Source organism: Hemicordylus capensis, chromosome 2 (assembly GCF_027244095.1).
Source record: "Hemicordylus capensis ecotype Gifberg chromosome 2, rHemCap1.1.pri, whole genome shotgun sequence".
Classification (NCBI taxonomy): domain Eukaryota; kingdom Metazoa; phylum Chordata; class Lepidosauria; order Squamata; family Cordylidae; genus Hemicordylus; species Hemicordylus capensis.
In genome coordinates, this window is record NC_069658.1 from 204,078,995 (window position 1) to 204,094,970 (window position 15,976).

Sequence of the window (15,976 nt, forward strand, 5' to 3'; positions counted from 1 at the left end):
GTACTGAGAACTTTTAATACATGCAGATGCACTAGTGCTACAGAGCAGGCTCACACAACTGGCAGAAAGTAAGGTGGTTGGAAGAAGAGGTTCTTGGCAAGCATGCGCTCAGCATGAGCCACAAGTTGTGTGCATTTCATGTCATCTGAATCCACCAAAGTCTGGTTTCCCAGCTGCACTTCCCTCTGTCACCTGACATCCACTGCCCAACGACAAATGATGTTTACAAATGTCAGGTGGTAGAAGGCAAGTGTGACTAAAGAACCAGACATTGGTGAGTTCAGATGACATGAAATGTGCACAACTTGTAGCTTGCACTGAGAACATGTACTTGATGGGAATCTCTGATTCCCACCACCTTGCTTTTTGCTGGTTGTATGAACTCAGCCACATTGTTTTGCACCCACTCTGCCCATGGAGACACACCTAGAACTAGCGTGATATAGTGGTTATAGTGTTGGACTAGCACCAGGGAGACCCAAGTTCAAATCCCTGTTTCGCCATGAAACTCATTGGGTGACTCTGGGCCAGTCACTTAACTCTCAGCCTAACCTACCTCACAGGTTTGTTGTGAGGATATACATAACAATGTACACTGCTTTGGACTCCTTGGAAGGAGAGCAGGATATAAATGTATAAATAAATAAAATATGGTCTTCTGAATCAGGCCTCAGTCTTCCATCACTCCAAGAATTGCCAGCTTGTTCCTGTAACAACACTTTGATCACCAGACTTTAGTATATGATATTGCTTTACCTCCATGTCATAGAAACTCCATCTGTTGATTTCTATAGATCAAGCTGCAGTTAACAATGCAATAATATGCCTGGCTGTTTTCTACCCATTATCAGTTGGCAGTGGCACCCAGTTCTCCCCTCTTTGGAGAAGCACAGCTGTTGAGTGGAGCTAATTCAAGGCTGCGGAATGCACAGAGGAGCAAAAAGGAAGATGACCCTTCTTCCCAGTAATTAATCATCCATTTTTGTTTAGCCAGTACCTCCGGTGACACAGATCCAGTAGGTGGTGAAAACAGAAGCTGAGGCTGGAAGCAATTGATGGGTAATAACGGATTCATCTTTCAGTATACATTCTGTCTCCATAGGCAGCCATATGTCTTCACTTCATCTTTGCTGCAGGCAGTCCCACTCCTGACACCTGTCCTTTGTGCTCATTGGTCTGTAAAGTAATTAATTAGTTGTCAACAGGCACAGTTATTGCAACACTGTCTTCACAGAAACATGAAGGCATGCCATAAAGATGTAATAAGGGGCAATTTTGAAAATGATGTATCATTCCCTACTTGGATCAAACTTTAGGCAGATGGATCTGTATTTGCTGGTATCCTTCTCTCTCTCTCCTCTTGCCTCTCCCTCCTTTCCTTTGTTTCTACCATTGTCTGTCTTAGATAGTAAGCTCCTGGGGGCATGGACCTCTCCATTTTGCTTATGAACTTCCTTTTTTGCTTTGCTTTGCTTCTATAAGACAATATGTACATTATGGTGCTCTATAAATCATTATCACCATCATTTCAAAAGACACACACTCCCATATACACACTCACCAGGGGAAGGAGTGGCTTGGCAGCAGGGAGATTTCCCAATGCACCACGGTGCTTGCGTGGTGCATTCATTGTAGGATTCCTGGCGGCCCAGCTTTCTCCCCCAGCCTCCCGATTGCCGACTGGCTTTCTGCTGCACTGCTTGTCTGGGTGGGTTCAGATCATGTGGGCGAAGGCAGATAGGCTCCTGCTTTCCGCCAACCCTCCCCCACTCTCTGACTACACAAATATATAAAAAGACAGATTGTAGGATATTGTAGGTTGGTCCACAGTAGTAGAGTTTTGCAGCTGAGATATATGGGATGGGGCATTAAAAAGTATCAAAAACAAGTGCCTGAAGACATGCCTTGAATAAATGAAAAATTCTTATATGCAAAGTTTTACTCCTTCTAGAGGATGGTAGTCCACGAAAGCTTAAAGGTAAAGTTGTGCCGTCGAGTCGGTGTTGACTGCTGGCAACCACAGAGCCCTGTGATTATCTTTGGTAGAATACAGGAGGGGTTTCCCATTGCCATCTCCCGCGGAGTATGAGATGATGCCTTTCAGCATCTTCCTACATCGTTGCTGCCTGATATAGGTGTTTCCCATAGTCTGGGGAAAATACCAGCAGAGATTCAAACCAGCAACCTCTTGCTCCCTAGACAAGAGTTAATGGGATTTATCCATAGACGTTGTCTCAGTACTTTATATGGGGTATGCTTCTCTATGTGAATGTATCTATGTACTGGTTTAGGGTGGAGTAATGATTTGTTTGTCTGCTCCTCACTTGTTGCCTTGAATTCAAACTGAGAGATTGCCCTCTCTGTGCACAAGAGACTGTTTGTTTATTGTTTTCTTAGCCTATGTTTGGTGAGTAATAAATATTAAACTCTTGTTTCTTAGTTAAAATTGGCTTCTTGTTCAATTACTTATAGAGGATAAGTAATTACTCTGCAACAGGTTCCACATGATGTATTAGTTCTCATGAATAATAGTGAACATAGGAACATAGGAAGCTGTCATATACTGAGTCAGACCCTTGGTCCATCTCGCTCAGTATTGTCTTCACAGACTGGCAGCGGCTTCTCCAAGGTTGCAGACAGGAATCTTTCTCAGCCCTATCTTGGAGATGCCAGGGAGGGAACTTGGAACCTAGATGCTCTTCCCAGAGCAGATCCATCCCCTAAGAGGAATATCTTACAGGGCTCACACATCAAATCTCCCATTCAGATGCAGCCAGGGTGGACCCTGCTTAGCTAAGGGAACAAGTCATGCTTGCTACCACAAGACCAGCTCTCCTCCACTGAAATACCTCTGAAATAGTGAAATACCTCTCCTCCATGAATTTAGGACTGTAGCTCTGTAGAAGAGCATCTTCTATCTATCTATCTGTCTGTCTGTCTATCTATCTATCTATCTATTTATTGTTTACTCAGTCAGACAGATGTTATTGACTGGTTTGTTATCCAGACATCGAGTCCTTCCCAAGAACCTGGGATGGCTGAATTTTATTATCAATATTGTTATTATTATTATTATAGATATTGTTGCAAAATATAGGCTGTTCCCAGTAAAGTTGCTTTTTGTAGTTGGCTGATGGTGATTTCTGTGGCCCCTGTGGTGTTGAGGTGCTCTTCAAGATGTTTTGGAATTGCACCTAGGGCGCCAATTACTACTGGGATTATTTTGGGTTTTTTCTGCCACAGCCTTTCAATTTCAATTTGTAGATCTTTGTATTTTGTGATTTTTTCTATTTCTTTTTCTTCTATTCTGCTATCCCCTGATATTGCTATGTCGATTATTTTCACTTGTTTTTCTTTCTTCTCGACTACAGTTATATCTGATGTATTGTGTGGCAGATGTTTGTCTGTCTGTAGTCGGAAGTCCCATAATATTTTTGCATCTTCATTTTCTACAATTTTTTTCAGTTTTATGGTCCCACCAATTTTTGGCTACAGGTAGCTTGTATTTTTTGCAGATGTTCCAGTGTATCATCCCTGTTACCTTGTCATACCTTTGTTTTTAGTTTGTCTGTGCGATCTTCTTACAACAGCTGATTAGGTGGTCCACTGTTTCATCTGCTTCTTTACAAAGGCGGCACTTGCTGTTTGTTGATTTTTTGACTTTTGCTCTTATTGCATTTGTTCTTAGTGCCTGTTCTTGTGCAGCCAGTATTAAACCCTCTGTTGTTGTTGTTGTTTATTCGATTTCTATACTGCCCTTCCAGAAATGGCTCAGGGCGGTTTACACAGAGAAATAATAAATAAATAAGATGGATCCCTGTCCCCAAAGGGCTCACCATCTAAAAAGAAACATAAAATAGACACCAGCAACAGTCACTAGAGGTACTGTGCTGGGGGTGGATAAGGCCAGTTTCCCCCTGCTAAATAAAGAGAATCACCACATTAAAAGGTGCCTCTTTGCCAAGTTAGCAGGGGCTTTGCCTTCAGAAGGTCAGGTCAGGGGTGTAGCTATAATTGAACAAGGTGTGGGGGCGGGAGGGCCCTGAGGGAGAGGGGCCCACCAACTAGGTTACAGCTTGATCTTTGCTCTGCCCCTCACAAGGAAGGGAGCAAAGGCCCATCTTCACTTTTTGTCCGAGGACCAACTCCAGCCTTGCTATGCTGCTGTCCCAGGTTCAATCCCTGGCATCTCCAGGTAGGGTTGGGAAATACCCATCTAAACTGCAGAGAACTGCTGGCAGTCAGTCTAGACAATACTGAACTAGATGGACTAATGGTCTGACTCAGTTTAAGGCAGTTTCCTATGTAGGGCTGGGAAATGTAGTCATTACCACATTCTGTAGCTGTGAATTCCATAAACTAATAATGCATCCTGCGAGGCAGTTCTTTCCCTTGTCTGTTCTCTTACCAATCAGTTTCATTGGGAGACCTTGAAGCTCTTATCACAATCAGTAAGAAGAGCTTCTGGCAGGTCTGCGGCTGCTCTCCCCATAGACGACCAAACATGTAGCCCTGGGTGGCCAGTTTGGCCACCCACATGACTGCTGGCTCCATCATGGAGCTGATGGGGGCTGCGGAGATCGGGGGCTGCTCAGCCACCGGAAGTCCCAGGATGCCCCACATGAGCATGTGGGGGATTCTGGGGGGGACCCCCGAGACTGGGAGGCTGCTTGTAGCCTCCTAGTTGGGGGTTTCCTCGTGTGTCTACACGAACAGGAAGACAAAGTTAATGGAGCACCTGCTCCATTAACCTCATTTAAGGGGAGGGTGTTTTAGGTGGGCTAGCCACCTTGGGAGTACTGGGCTCGCCCGCTTTCCAGTGATCGTGAGAATAGCCTCCTTGAGTTCTAGTATTGTGTGTGTGTGTGTGTGTGTGTGTGTGTGAGAGAGAGAGAGAGAGAGAGAGAGAGAGAGAGAGAGAGAGAGAGAGAGAGAAACTTGTATGCAATTGAAATGAAGTAAAAAAACAAAAACAAAAATTCTTTCTCTGCACATCTGAGTTGTAGAAATGTAGAATGGAGTGATAGCTGACTGTATAGCAGTTTAAAAAGGAAAAGAACGTTAGGGCAATGAGATTGATGGATTTTATTTAGTGTTGGACTGATCATTACATGTAAGAGCACTCTTCCCCCTTCTCATACTGACTAGAGCATGGCGGCTCTTTCATGAGGCCAGGTGAGGGGGTTGCCTCAGGCAGCAGACTATTGGGGCACCAGCAGGACAGCAAGATGCCTGCTGCCGCCAGCACCACTGAAGCAGCTCTTTGGGACCCATCTGACCCTTGCAAGCTTTGCAAAGGAGTGTGGGGAGAAGAAAGAAGGTTGACATCTCTTCTTTATCCCCCTTGCAAAGCTTGCAAAGAGCATAAGCACAAGAAGAGGCAGCTGGCAACCTTCCCTCATTCTCGTCCTCCACACCACTTTCAAGCTTGTAAGGGTCAGTTCTGAAAGAGGGATGGTCCGTAAGAGGGGCATGGGACAAGGCAGCATTTGATATTGTGCCTCAGGTGGTGCAATATCTTGGACCACCCCTGGATTAGAGAACCTAAATAATTGCTTTTTAGTTTCTCTTGAGCCTTTTGTTTGCATGTGTGCTTCAGAGATCAGAAGCAATGTGTTCCAGAGGGCAGAGATTTTCAAACTGGGGTTTCCTGGAAGAGACAAACGCTACAATTGTGGACAGATTGGGAAGTTATTGTACTCCAATAATATCTGAGAGTCAAGTTTAAGAACTCCTCATAGCTATTTCCCACCCACTCCTTTCAAGGGGCCCAAAGTGGCATACAATATTATACAAAAACAACAGATGCTAAGCATATAACAAAATATTCAACAAAATCATTTGGTTTGGGTGGAACTTCTATTACTGCTCTCAAGACTTTGTTTAAGAAGATCAATCCAATGCATATTTATGCAGAAGCAAGTCCAGGAAAGTGTGCATAGGGTTGAAGCTTTAATATTTGTTAAGGCTTCAATTGTTGTGGATTCTCGTATAGCTTTCACTTTCTGAAATCCAAGCTTTGCTTTATCAGTTTTGGCTTTTATCTCCAGTCAGCTGTCATTAGTATTGTAAATGATTTTACGCAAACTGGTACATGCATTGGCAGTTTCAAGGCTTCATTTTCAAAAATGGATGAACTCATTAAATAGATATAAGCAAGTTTTCATAGCTCCCATAACTGATTTATTGATTGCATGAACTATTTGCTTAGTTCATCATTCAAGGTCATCTCTCCCCACTATATAGTTGCAAATGAATAATAAATAGCAATTCCTTAAGTAAGTACCCAATGCTATATTTTCAGATTTCCTTTTTTACAAATAATTCCTGGTCTTTTGTGCATAAGGAAAAAGATTGTTCTGTTAGACCTGAGCACAATTTGGAATAAAGAACCAATGAATGACTTGTTCAAGAAATGTTCTTATATAATGCAAGCACGCCTCCATTGACAAACAAGTTTCTGTGTGAGCATTGTTGAGTGCAGTGTGTACACGTTTATGCTACTAATACAGCATTGATTTTTTTAAAAAAAGATTCTAGCTGGCATCTAGACTACATTATTTAAAATTATTACTCAAAAGTTACTCTAAACTACTACATAATTTTAATAGGTCTACTCAGGAGTAATTTAATCTGGATGTCAGCCACTATTCTTAGGGAGGTAATTATATTTAATGGTTTGGGACTTGGATATCTGAAGGGCTGCCTGCTCCCAAGGGTTTCTGCCTGCTTGACCAGATCATCAGAGGGGGTTCTGTTCCACATGCCGTGGATGAGAGAGGCTTGGTTGTTGAGCACATGGGACAGGGCCTTCTCAGTCATTGCCCCCAGTCTTTTGAATGCTCTCCCAGCTGAAATCCACTCCTCAGTTTCTTTGACAGTTTTTAGGAAAAAATTAAAGATGTCTCTCTTCACTCAGGCTTTTGAATGAGAGTATTTTTTTTTTACTGCTGCTGCTTTGTGTTATGTATTAGTATTATTTTATGGGTTATTAAATTTGTATATAGAGATTATATTTATCTTTATATTATCTATACTTTTGTATTATGTATTTTAATTTTTGAGATCACCTGGAGCTTTGTATTTTAATTATGCATTGTTTTAATTATATTGTAAACTGCTTTGAGATTATTTTAATGAAAAGCGGTATATACATTGAATAAATAAATGAGGCTATTCACACAAGTGTGCAAAAATGGGCTAAGAGAGCCCAGCCTGGTTTTGCATGCTCATGTGAACCACCGGGATCGTGCCTGAACCCAGTGGCTACATGGCAGCAACTCCTCCAAAGCAGCCACCTAGTTAAATGAGGTTAAGGGAGAGAGTGCTCCCGTAGCCTTGTTATTTTGATTGTGTGTGGGCACACTCGGCGGGGGTGGGGGGTGGGGGGGGAAAGGGAGGATCCAAGTAATGCACCATACACTTGCACGGTGCATTATTGGAGCTCAGGCGGGTGGGGCGCCGCGCAGCAGTGCTTCCCTGCACCCAACCCTCGGAGCTGCCAGCTGAGCTGCAGGGGAAGCTGCCGCTTGTCTGAGTGAGTGAATCAGCCACCTAGACAAGCGGCAACTTCCCCTGAAGCTCACCGGCAGCTCCGAGGGTAGGATAAGTGATTGTTTACGGGGCGGGTGAGTAAAACCCTCTCTCCCCGCAGACCTCGAAGGAGCTCTGCTCACTAATTGTGAGAAGAACTCCAATAAATAGGGGGTAAAAAATCTATTTTACTTCAGCTGTGCCCTAGAACCTGGAATCATGCATAAGAACTTCCAGTTAATGTGGAATCTGGGAATTACAACTCATTCTAAGAATTTCAGCTATCATTTTAAAAGAAAAAGTTTCTAGACCTCATGACAGCAGAAAAAATATGACTACACAAGAGCTATTGTTTGTTTTTAATGATCTTTGCTAAAAACAGACAGACAAATACAACTAAAGGGCTCTGGATAAAGCTTCCAAAAGTCAGAGTGTTGGTCTCATTCCTTCGCTACACCCTCATCATTTATTGGCTTAATGGAAATATCCTTTCTTTCTTGAGCCCTCATGCTTTATAAAAGCCTAACTTCTGAATCAACAATAAACCTTGGAGCAGTGAGTAATGCCAAAAATTATCATCCATAATTGATCAAGAAAATTCATTTCTTGTACAGAATTCCAGTAACATCTTTTGGTTTTTCTGATCACATAATCTGGAAACCGAAAAACTGATTTACAGAGTTAGGTTGCCTGTGTCGGCAATTAACAATCTTTCCCGATGAAATTCAGGCTGTGCTGCCCAGCAACACCGTACCTTGTTTATTCAGTGTCCTTTATTCATAAGGTTAATGCAAGCATTCTTCCCTGGCTACTCAAGTTTCCTTGCTTTATGAGATGTTTGAAACCCCATAAAGGTTGGAAGTTGCTACACTTCTTTAGAATTCCAAGCAAAACCATATATGACTTCCCTCTAGAGACACGCTCAGGGGTTGAGCCTAGGTAATTTTTAAAAATTGAAACTTTGCAAATGTAATGTTTGGCTGCTTCTGTGGCCAGATGGCAACCTGGTTCCATGGTGTAAATATACAGTGATGAGAAAATAATTCAGTAGAGGACAACATTTTCCACAGTATGCCTACTCTTCAGTGGTACTTGGGGACAGGTGAAGCCTGTAGCACAACAAAGACACTGATATTTTTAAGTCAAATGGTATGTTAAGAAATATCATGTGTTACGGCCCCCCAAAGACTGTGCTACTTCAAAATGTAAGTGGGAGATCCCATGACTTCATTGCTAATCCATATAAAAAACTCACGGCTCAGGTGAAGGGTTCCCCAAGCTAGTTTACTATGTGCATTGAGGTTTTTTTCTTTACATGGGGGAATATTCATGCAATCCCTCACTTGAAGTCTAAAATGATACAGGACCAGGCAGATTGTACCATACAGTAAAATTTGGTTCTGTTTAATAGGTTTGGCATAATATTCCAAAGGGATCCCCTTGGAGGAATGTTTGTGCCCATGTGGAGCTGCTGAGGTGGAATCATTAACACACTTTGTTTAACTGCCCTTTCTATGATATTGCCCATTCCATTCAGATCACCACCTATCAAAAGAAACATTTGGGTTGGTCTGAGGAACATTTTATTGTGTTTTTTTTTTAGGAGATAAGCATGAAGAAGTTCCTCATAGGATTGCTTGTTTTTGTTCGGAGGCATGTAAAATAAGGTGTCTGCAAACTGGTTTTTAAATTTTTACTTATGTTATTGTAGTATATTGTATTGTTCTTTGCTATCGTGTTTATTTGGTTGTTGACCGTAAATAAATGAGTTCAGTTCACTTATATTAGTAAGTTTATTATATTAGTATTTTTATAGTATTCTTAATAGTATTTTTATAGCACTGTGCATGTACATGGCACTTTACAAAAAAATGAGGGGGCAGATCCCTGCCCTAAGGGGCTTACAATCTAAATATTGACATAAGGGAGGCAATAGAACAAGGCAAAAGAAATGGAGGTAGAGGTAAATAAGGGAATAATAAGTAAAAATTTCAGTTACACATTTAAGTTTAGTTACATTAGGGAATAGGGACATGTTTTTCTGAACATGCAGATCAGTTCTAATCTGTTAAGCAAAATAGCTACATCTTCCCTGTGTGTACAATCTAATTTTTCATTTTCCTTTGAGATGAGTATTGTGTTTTTTCAGATGTTGGCTTTTGAGGTTTTTCTGTTAAACAATGAAAGGGACATGAAGCTAAAGTATAAAGTCATCCCCTAATTCTAGCTGACTTGCTATGGGCATCTTTTTCATTCTGGATTTATAGTACACCAGTGATCACATTTCATGTAAGGCTTGCTGCATGGTGGGTGTCATTGTTTTGAAAGCTGGTGGGTGTCATTGTTTTGAAAGCATTGTTTTGAACCTCTACAGAGGTTCCCAACACTGTGTCCCCAAATGTTGTTGGACAACAACTCCCATTATCTCCAGCTCCAATGACCAAAAGATGGCTTGGTGGGAATTATAGTCCAACATCATCTGAGAACCCAAGTTTGCGAGCATCTGCAAGAAAGATAATTTTCAACATAGAACTCACTTATTCAGGAGGGTGAAAATAAGCCTCAAGCCAGTAAGGTTAGAATGTACAGATAACTTATCATATAGGGGATTTTAGTGTCATTGTCACAGCATAGGTATAATAAGGGAAAGAATAAAATGCAAACCACCCCAATATGTACTGATCTTGTGTATTGTGTTGATTATCTCTGTGTGTGCTCCTGTTGAAGCTCTGGTTGCTTTCTGGAATGAAGAGGTGGCTTGGGCAGTCAACACGATCGCTCCCAAGGGCCCTCTCCCGCAAAGCAGAGCCTGTGCAACACCTTGGTATACAACTGAGTTGAGGATGATGAAGCAAGCTGGGAGACACCTGGAATGTAAGTGGAGGAAAACTTGGGGTGAGTCTGAGCGAACACAGGTTAGAGCTCATTGTCGAGCCTACTCCCAGTGATGGAACAGAAGAAACACTTTTTTTCATATCCACCATTGCATCCTCTCAGTGTCGTCCAGCAGGGCTCTTCTGGGTGGAGCAGGGCCTTTTGAAATCTGGCCCTGGGCAGGATGCATTAGAACAGTAGCATGCTGTGATGCACTTGACCAGCACTTTGAGGGTAAAGTCACTTGCATTCACCATGAGTTGGACACTATGGCTGATGCAGGATCATTGGAAGAGGTGCCCAGAGTAAAACCTGGCCTAGTTTTGCTGGAGGAGTTTCAATTATTGGTCCCCGCGGATGTGGACAAGGTTTTTAGTTGGGTTCGGCCGACCATGTGCATGCTTGACCCTTACCCTTCATGGCTAATTACATCTAGTAAGGAGGGAATTTTTAGCTGGGTCCAGCAGATTCTAAACACCTCATTGGGAGAGGGAGTGGTCTCAGCTTCATTGAAGCAAGCTATTATTTGACCACTCCTAAAGAAACCTAGTCTGGACCCAGAGGATGTAAACAACTATAGGCCTGTGGCCAATGTTCCCTTCCTGGGAAAGGTGCTTGAGCGTGTTGTGGATGACCAGCTCCAGACACTCTTGGAGGAAATTGACTCTCTACATGCATTTCCATCAGGCTTCAGGCCTGGCTTTGGAACAGAAATGGCTTTGGTCGCCCTGTGGGATGACCTATGCAGAGAGAGACAACCCTATTAATTCTCTTGGTCTCTCTCTGACCTATGCAGAGAGAGACAACCCTGTTAATTCAGTGGGAGCGCAATCCTGTTAATTATCTTGGAACTCTCTTGGATTTCTCTTCGGTACCATTGACCATTGTATCCTTTTGGATAGGCTGGCCGAGTTGGGTGTGGGAGGCACTGCTTGAAGGTGGTTCCACTACTGCCTCGAGGCCCAGGGGCATATCTAGGGGTAGGGCAGGCAGGGCACGTGCCCCAGGCGCCACTTGAAGGGGGGGGCGCCATTTTTAAAAATCTTAAAAAAAAAAAAAAAAGGCCACTGAAAACAAAATGGCCACTGTGCATGCTCAAATGGCCTCTGTGAGGCCCCCATGCCAGGTCTCGCAGAGGCCATTTGAGCATGTGTGGCAGCCATTTTGTTTTCAGCGGCTATATATATATATATATATATATATATGTGTGTGTGTGTGTGTGTGTGTGTGTGTGTGTGTGTGTGTAAAAATGGCCACCACACATGCTCAAATGGTCCCTGCAAAGCCCTAGAGGCCAGCGAGGGGAGCGGGAACCTTTGCAGACCCACTCCACAGCCTTTAGGGGCTACAGGTATTATTTTTTTTTAAATTTAATATAATATAAGTCACTGTACACATATTCAGTTTGGCACTATGTGCAGAGAATCAGGGCTTATGAATAACGAGCTGAAGCTTATGAGCTAGTATTCATGTATTCATTTGCTCTTTGCTTCTTGTTATAAGTGAGTTAAATGTGATGTCTTAATAATATGGCTATTAATGGTGAGTTTGTCTTTCAATCAGTGTGAAATTAGTATTAATTAGCCTTAGTATTAAGGCCCACTGGGAGTTTCTTGCTCTCTTTCTCTCATTTTAAGTGTCTTTCTGAAATACTAGAATATATTCCAAGCAGTGACACAGTTTACTCTGCATATCTTTTAATTATTTTCAGAGTAAATAGGGAAAAGTCAAATTCTCCATTTCTTTTAAAAACTTATGTAATAGTGATGCTACAATGCATAGTAGAGAATTAGACATTAGTTTTCCAAGTATACCTCCACATAGTATTTGGGTATTTCATGAGCCCCAGCATACTGAAATTTGTAGTTTTCTAAATTGTTTTTGAAAAATTAAAAGATTAACGAGCTTGACTTGTATTTTTCAGCTGATATTATGGTAAAGTTATCTGAAAGATGGGTGTTGGATGTTTGGACAAGGGGCGCAATTTCAGTGCTTGCCCTAGGCGCTATTTTCCCTAGATACGCCTCTGTCGAGGCCTGTTCCCAAAAGGTGATGCTGGCAGTTATGCTATGGGGTTCTGCAAAGTTCCATTCTTTCCCCTATGCTGTTTAAGTAGATGTTAAACCACTGGGAGAGGTCATCAGGAGATTTGGCTTGCGGTGTCATCAATATGCAGATGACACTCAGCTGTAGCACTCTTTTTCATCAGAAGCAGGTGAAGCGGTGACTGTCCTGAATCGGTGCTTGGACGCAGTAATGGACAGCATGAGGATGAATAAGCTGGGACTCAGTCCAGACAAGACTGAAGTACTGTTGGTCGGTGGTTCCTCTGCCCGGGTGAATGCTGTTCAGCCTGTTCTAGATGAGGTTGCACTCCCCCTGAAGGACCAGGTTTGCAGTCTGGGGGTGCTCACTGATCCAGCACTCACTAGAGGCTCAGGTGGCCTCTGTGGCTTGGAGCACCTTTTATCAGCTTTGGCTGATCCGCCAGCTGCGACCTTACCTGGACAGAGATAGCTTGGCCACAGTTACTCACGCTATGGTAACCTCTTGCTTAGATTACTGCAATGTTTCGTACGTGGGGCTGCCTTTGAAAACAGTCTGGAAACTGCAGATGGTACAAAGGAGGGCTGCGAGATTGTTAATGGGGACTGGACATTTTGATCATATTACACCAGTTCTTCATCAGCTTCACTGGCTCCCAGTCGATTTCTGGGCCCAATTCAAAGTGCTGGTTTTAACCTTTAAAGCCCTAAATGGCTTGGGACCGGGTTACTTGAGAGAGCACCTTGCCCCATATTTCTCTACCCGTACCTTAAGATCTTATTCAGAGGCCCTCCTCCGGGTGCCCCTGCCAAACAAGGTGAGGCGGCTGGCTACCAGCGAGAGGGCCTTTTTGGTGGTTGCACCCCATTTATGGAATAGCCTCCCCATTGAGGTTCGCCTGGCTTTATCACTTTGTTCTTTTAGATGCTAGGTAAATACCTTTTTGTTCACCTTTAAAGACCTTTTAAAATTGGGTTTTTAAATTCTGGTTTTCAGATTTGTTCTGATTTTTAATTAATTTTAAAATGCGTGTTTAAGCTGCTTTGTATTGTACTTCATATTTTCTTTTAACCTTTCTTTGGGAGGATCTGTTATGATTTAATGTGTTACGTGTTTTTAATTGTATGTTGTAAGCCTCTCAGAGTACAATTTGTTGTGGGGCAGCTAACAAATAAAGATGATTATGGTGATTATTTATTCTTCTTGTTGTTGAACAACCTATTTGAATTGTTTACTGGGGTGGAGAAGCTTGTCTTGTATAGCCATTTGTTTCCCATTGATCTAGTCTGTTGCAACTGAGAATGTGGCGAAGGGGGAGAGTAGAAGTAGGGTTGTCAGGGCCAGATGGTGAAAAAAGTCTATATCCATCACAAAAAAAGTAGAAATAGAGGATGCTTTGCACCAAAAAAGTATCTCCAAATGCTCCACTTTGTAGAAAATTTGCATATGTTTATTGGTATTATATGTGCATATTTTGATAAAAATTGGATAATTTGAGAATAAATACAGCTCACCCCTGTGAAGTTGATGGCCAGGTGAGCTGTATGTCTGCTTAGTCTGCTGCCTAGGGGCAGAGTTCCCCCACCCCGCACAGGTCATCTAGGCCACTCTCCTCAGCCAGGCCAGCAACTTCACCTTTTGGCTTGAGGCAGGGCAGCCAGCTAGCTACCCAGCCAGCCTCTTTGCATGCTGGGGCAGTGGTGCATGTACGGTCTCCCACTTGCTTGCTGTTCTATACAACCACAAATGTTTTTAATGGCTTATAAACAGAAGGTTTCACAGTGGTTTTCAAAGAAAAATAAATAAGAAGATGCTTCCCTGTCCCCAAAGGGCTCACAATCTAAAAAGGAAACTCAAGGTAACATCAGCATCAGCCACTGAATGAATGCTGTGCTGGGGTTGGATAGGGCCAGTTGCTCTAAACAGAAGAGACGAACCACTTTAAAAGGTGCCTTTCTACTCTTTTAGCAGAGGTAGCTGCTAATTCAGTAAACGTAGTTAGCTCACTGTCGCTGCCGCCACTGCCACCCCATGAAGGAAGCAAGCTGTACCTGCCAGGCCCACCTGTCTGTGCTCCTGCATCATGTGGCTCTGCAACCTGCCACCAAAGCAGAACCTCCCCTCTGGCTTCCCCATTGGATGGAAGGTCAGTAGGAAGGGGAAGGAGACAGAGGAAGAGAAGCTGCTCAGGAGAGCTGAGCGAACAAAATGTTCCAGCTGCTCCCCAGAACTTTTGACACCACAACATATGCAAAAAAAAAAAGTTGCTTGGTCCCCCAAATAGATTCTATTCCTAATGCAAAAAAAAAGGGGGGGGGGGCATTTGGTCCCCCAAATAGTCTCATGTCCTCTATAAATGTCCCTAGCTGGCAAACCTGGGTAGAAGATGGTCTTGGAGAAGCTGCTGCCAGTCTGTGAAGACAATTCTAAGCTAGATGGATCAAGGGTTTGACTCAGTATATGGCAGTTTCCTATGTTCCTATGGCTAATCTGTCTCCCCCAGAGTCAGTTGTTATAGGCATAGTACACACTGGCTGACTAACATTGTGAGGTGCTTCACACAATTTGTGGGCTCTGCGAGGAGAGCAGGCTTAGCCCGCTCTTCCCGCAGATGATCATGCCTGCAGCCCTGGGCCACACACACAATCGGCCACCCACACGACTACTGGCTCCATCTTGGAGCCGGTGGGGGTGTGGGGATTGGGGGCCATGTGGCCCCCAGACGTTCCAGGATGCCCTGCATGAATGCATGGGGCATTCTGGAGAGATCCCCAAGGCCGGGAGGCTGGCTGCAGTCTCCTGGTCGGAGGTCTACTCGTGTGTCGCCACGCACCGTGGCGGCACACGAGCAAAAAATGAGGTTAATGGAGCATTCGCTCCGTTACCCTCATTGAAGGAGAGGGAGAATTAGGTGGGCTAGCTGCCTTGGAACCACCGGGCTCACACGCGAGCCCAGTGTTTCCCACAATCAATAGAAAGTGGGCCTGGCTCCCTTAGCTCCGTTTTCTACTGAGCATGGGGATAGCTTCAGAATGTGCAAAAAAAAAAAAAAAAAGTTGTGTGACCCTCAAGGACATATTTTCAGGAGGCAAAATGGGTTGCAGAGGGAAGGGGAGATAGGAGAAAATTGCCTTGCACTGAGCATTCTTCAGCACACACCACACTGATCTGGATGCCAGCCGCTACTGGATGAGAATAATATAATATAATATAATATAATATAATATAATATAATATAATATAATATAATATAATATAATATGTATAGTATAATCATGACATGACTATACTATACTATATGCTGTGTAGTGTTAACTATATGAAACAATCCAAAACTCGCAGTTCTAATAATACCTTTATTAGGCTCAACCAAAATGATGCCCAACTTAAAGAAAGCTTTTTAAAATGAACTCCCTGCTGAGATATGTATGTACTGTCTTTATTGAGGGTTATCTGTACATATGTACAGTTATTCACATATTGAATGTGTGTGCCGCAGTACACTTCTTATCTGTACTATGCA

General features: G+C 43.0%; 1 protein-coding gene across 2 annotated transcripts in view; it reads left to right on the top strand.

Annotated features, from left to right (window-relative positions):
* Positions 1-15,976, top strand: part of SLC4A8 (solute carrier family 4 member 8) — a 157,285-nt gene that overhangs the window by 20,162 nt on the left and 121,147 nt on the right. The window contains exon 2 of one of the 2 annotated variants that reach the window (XM_053294000.1): positions 10,261-10,407. The exons of the other annotated variant lie outside the window; for it this stretch is intronic. The gene's annotated coding sequence lies outside the window, so the exon portion shown is untranslated. The remainder of the gene's footprint in view (positions 1-10,260; positions 10,408-15,976) is intronic. 2 annotated transcript variants of the gene reach the window in all.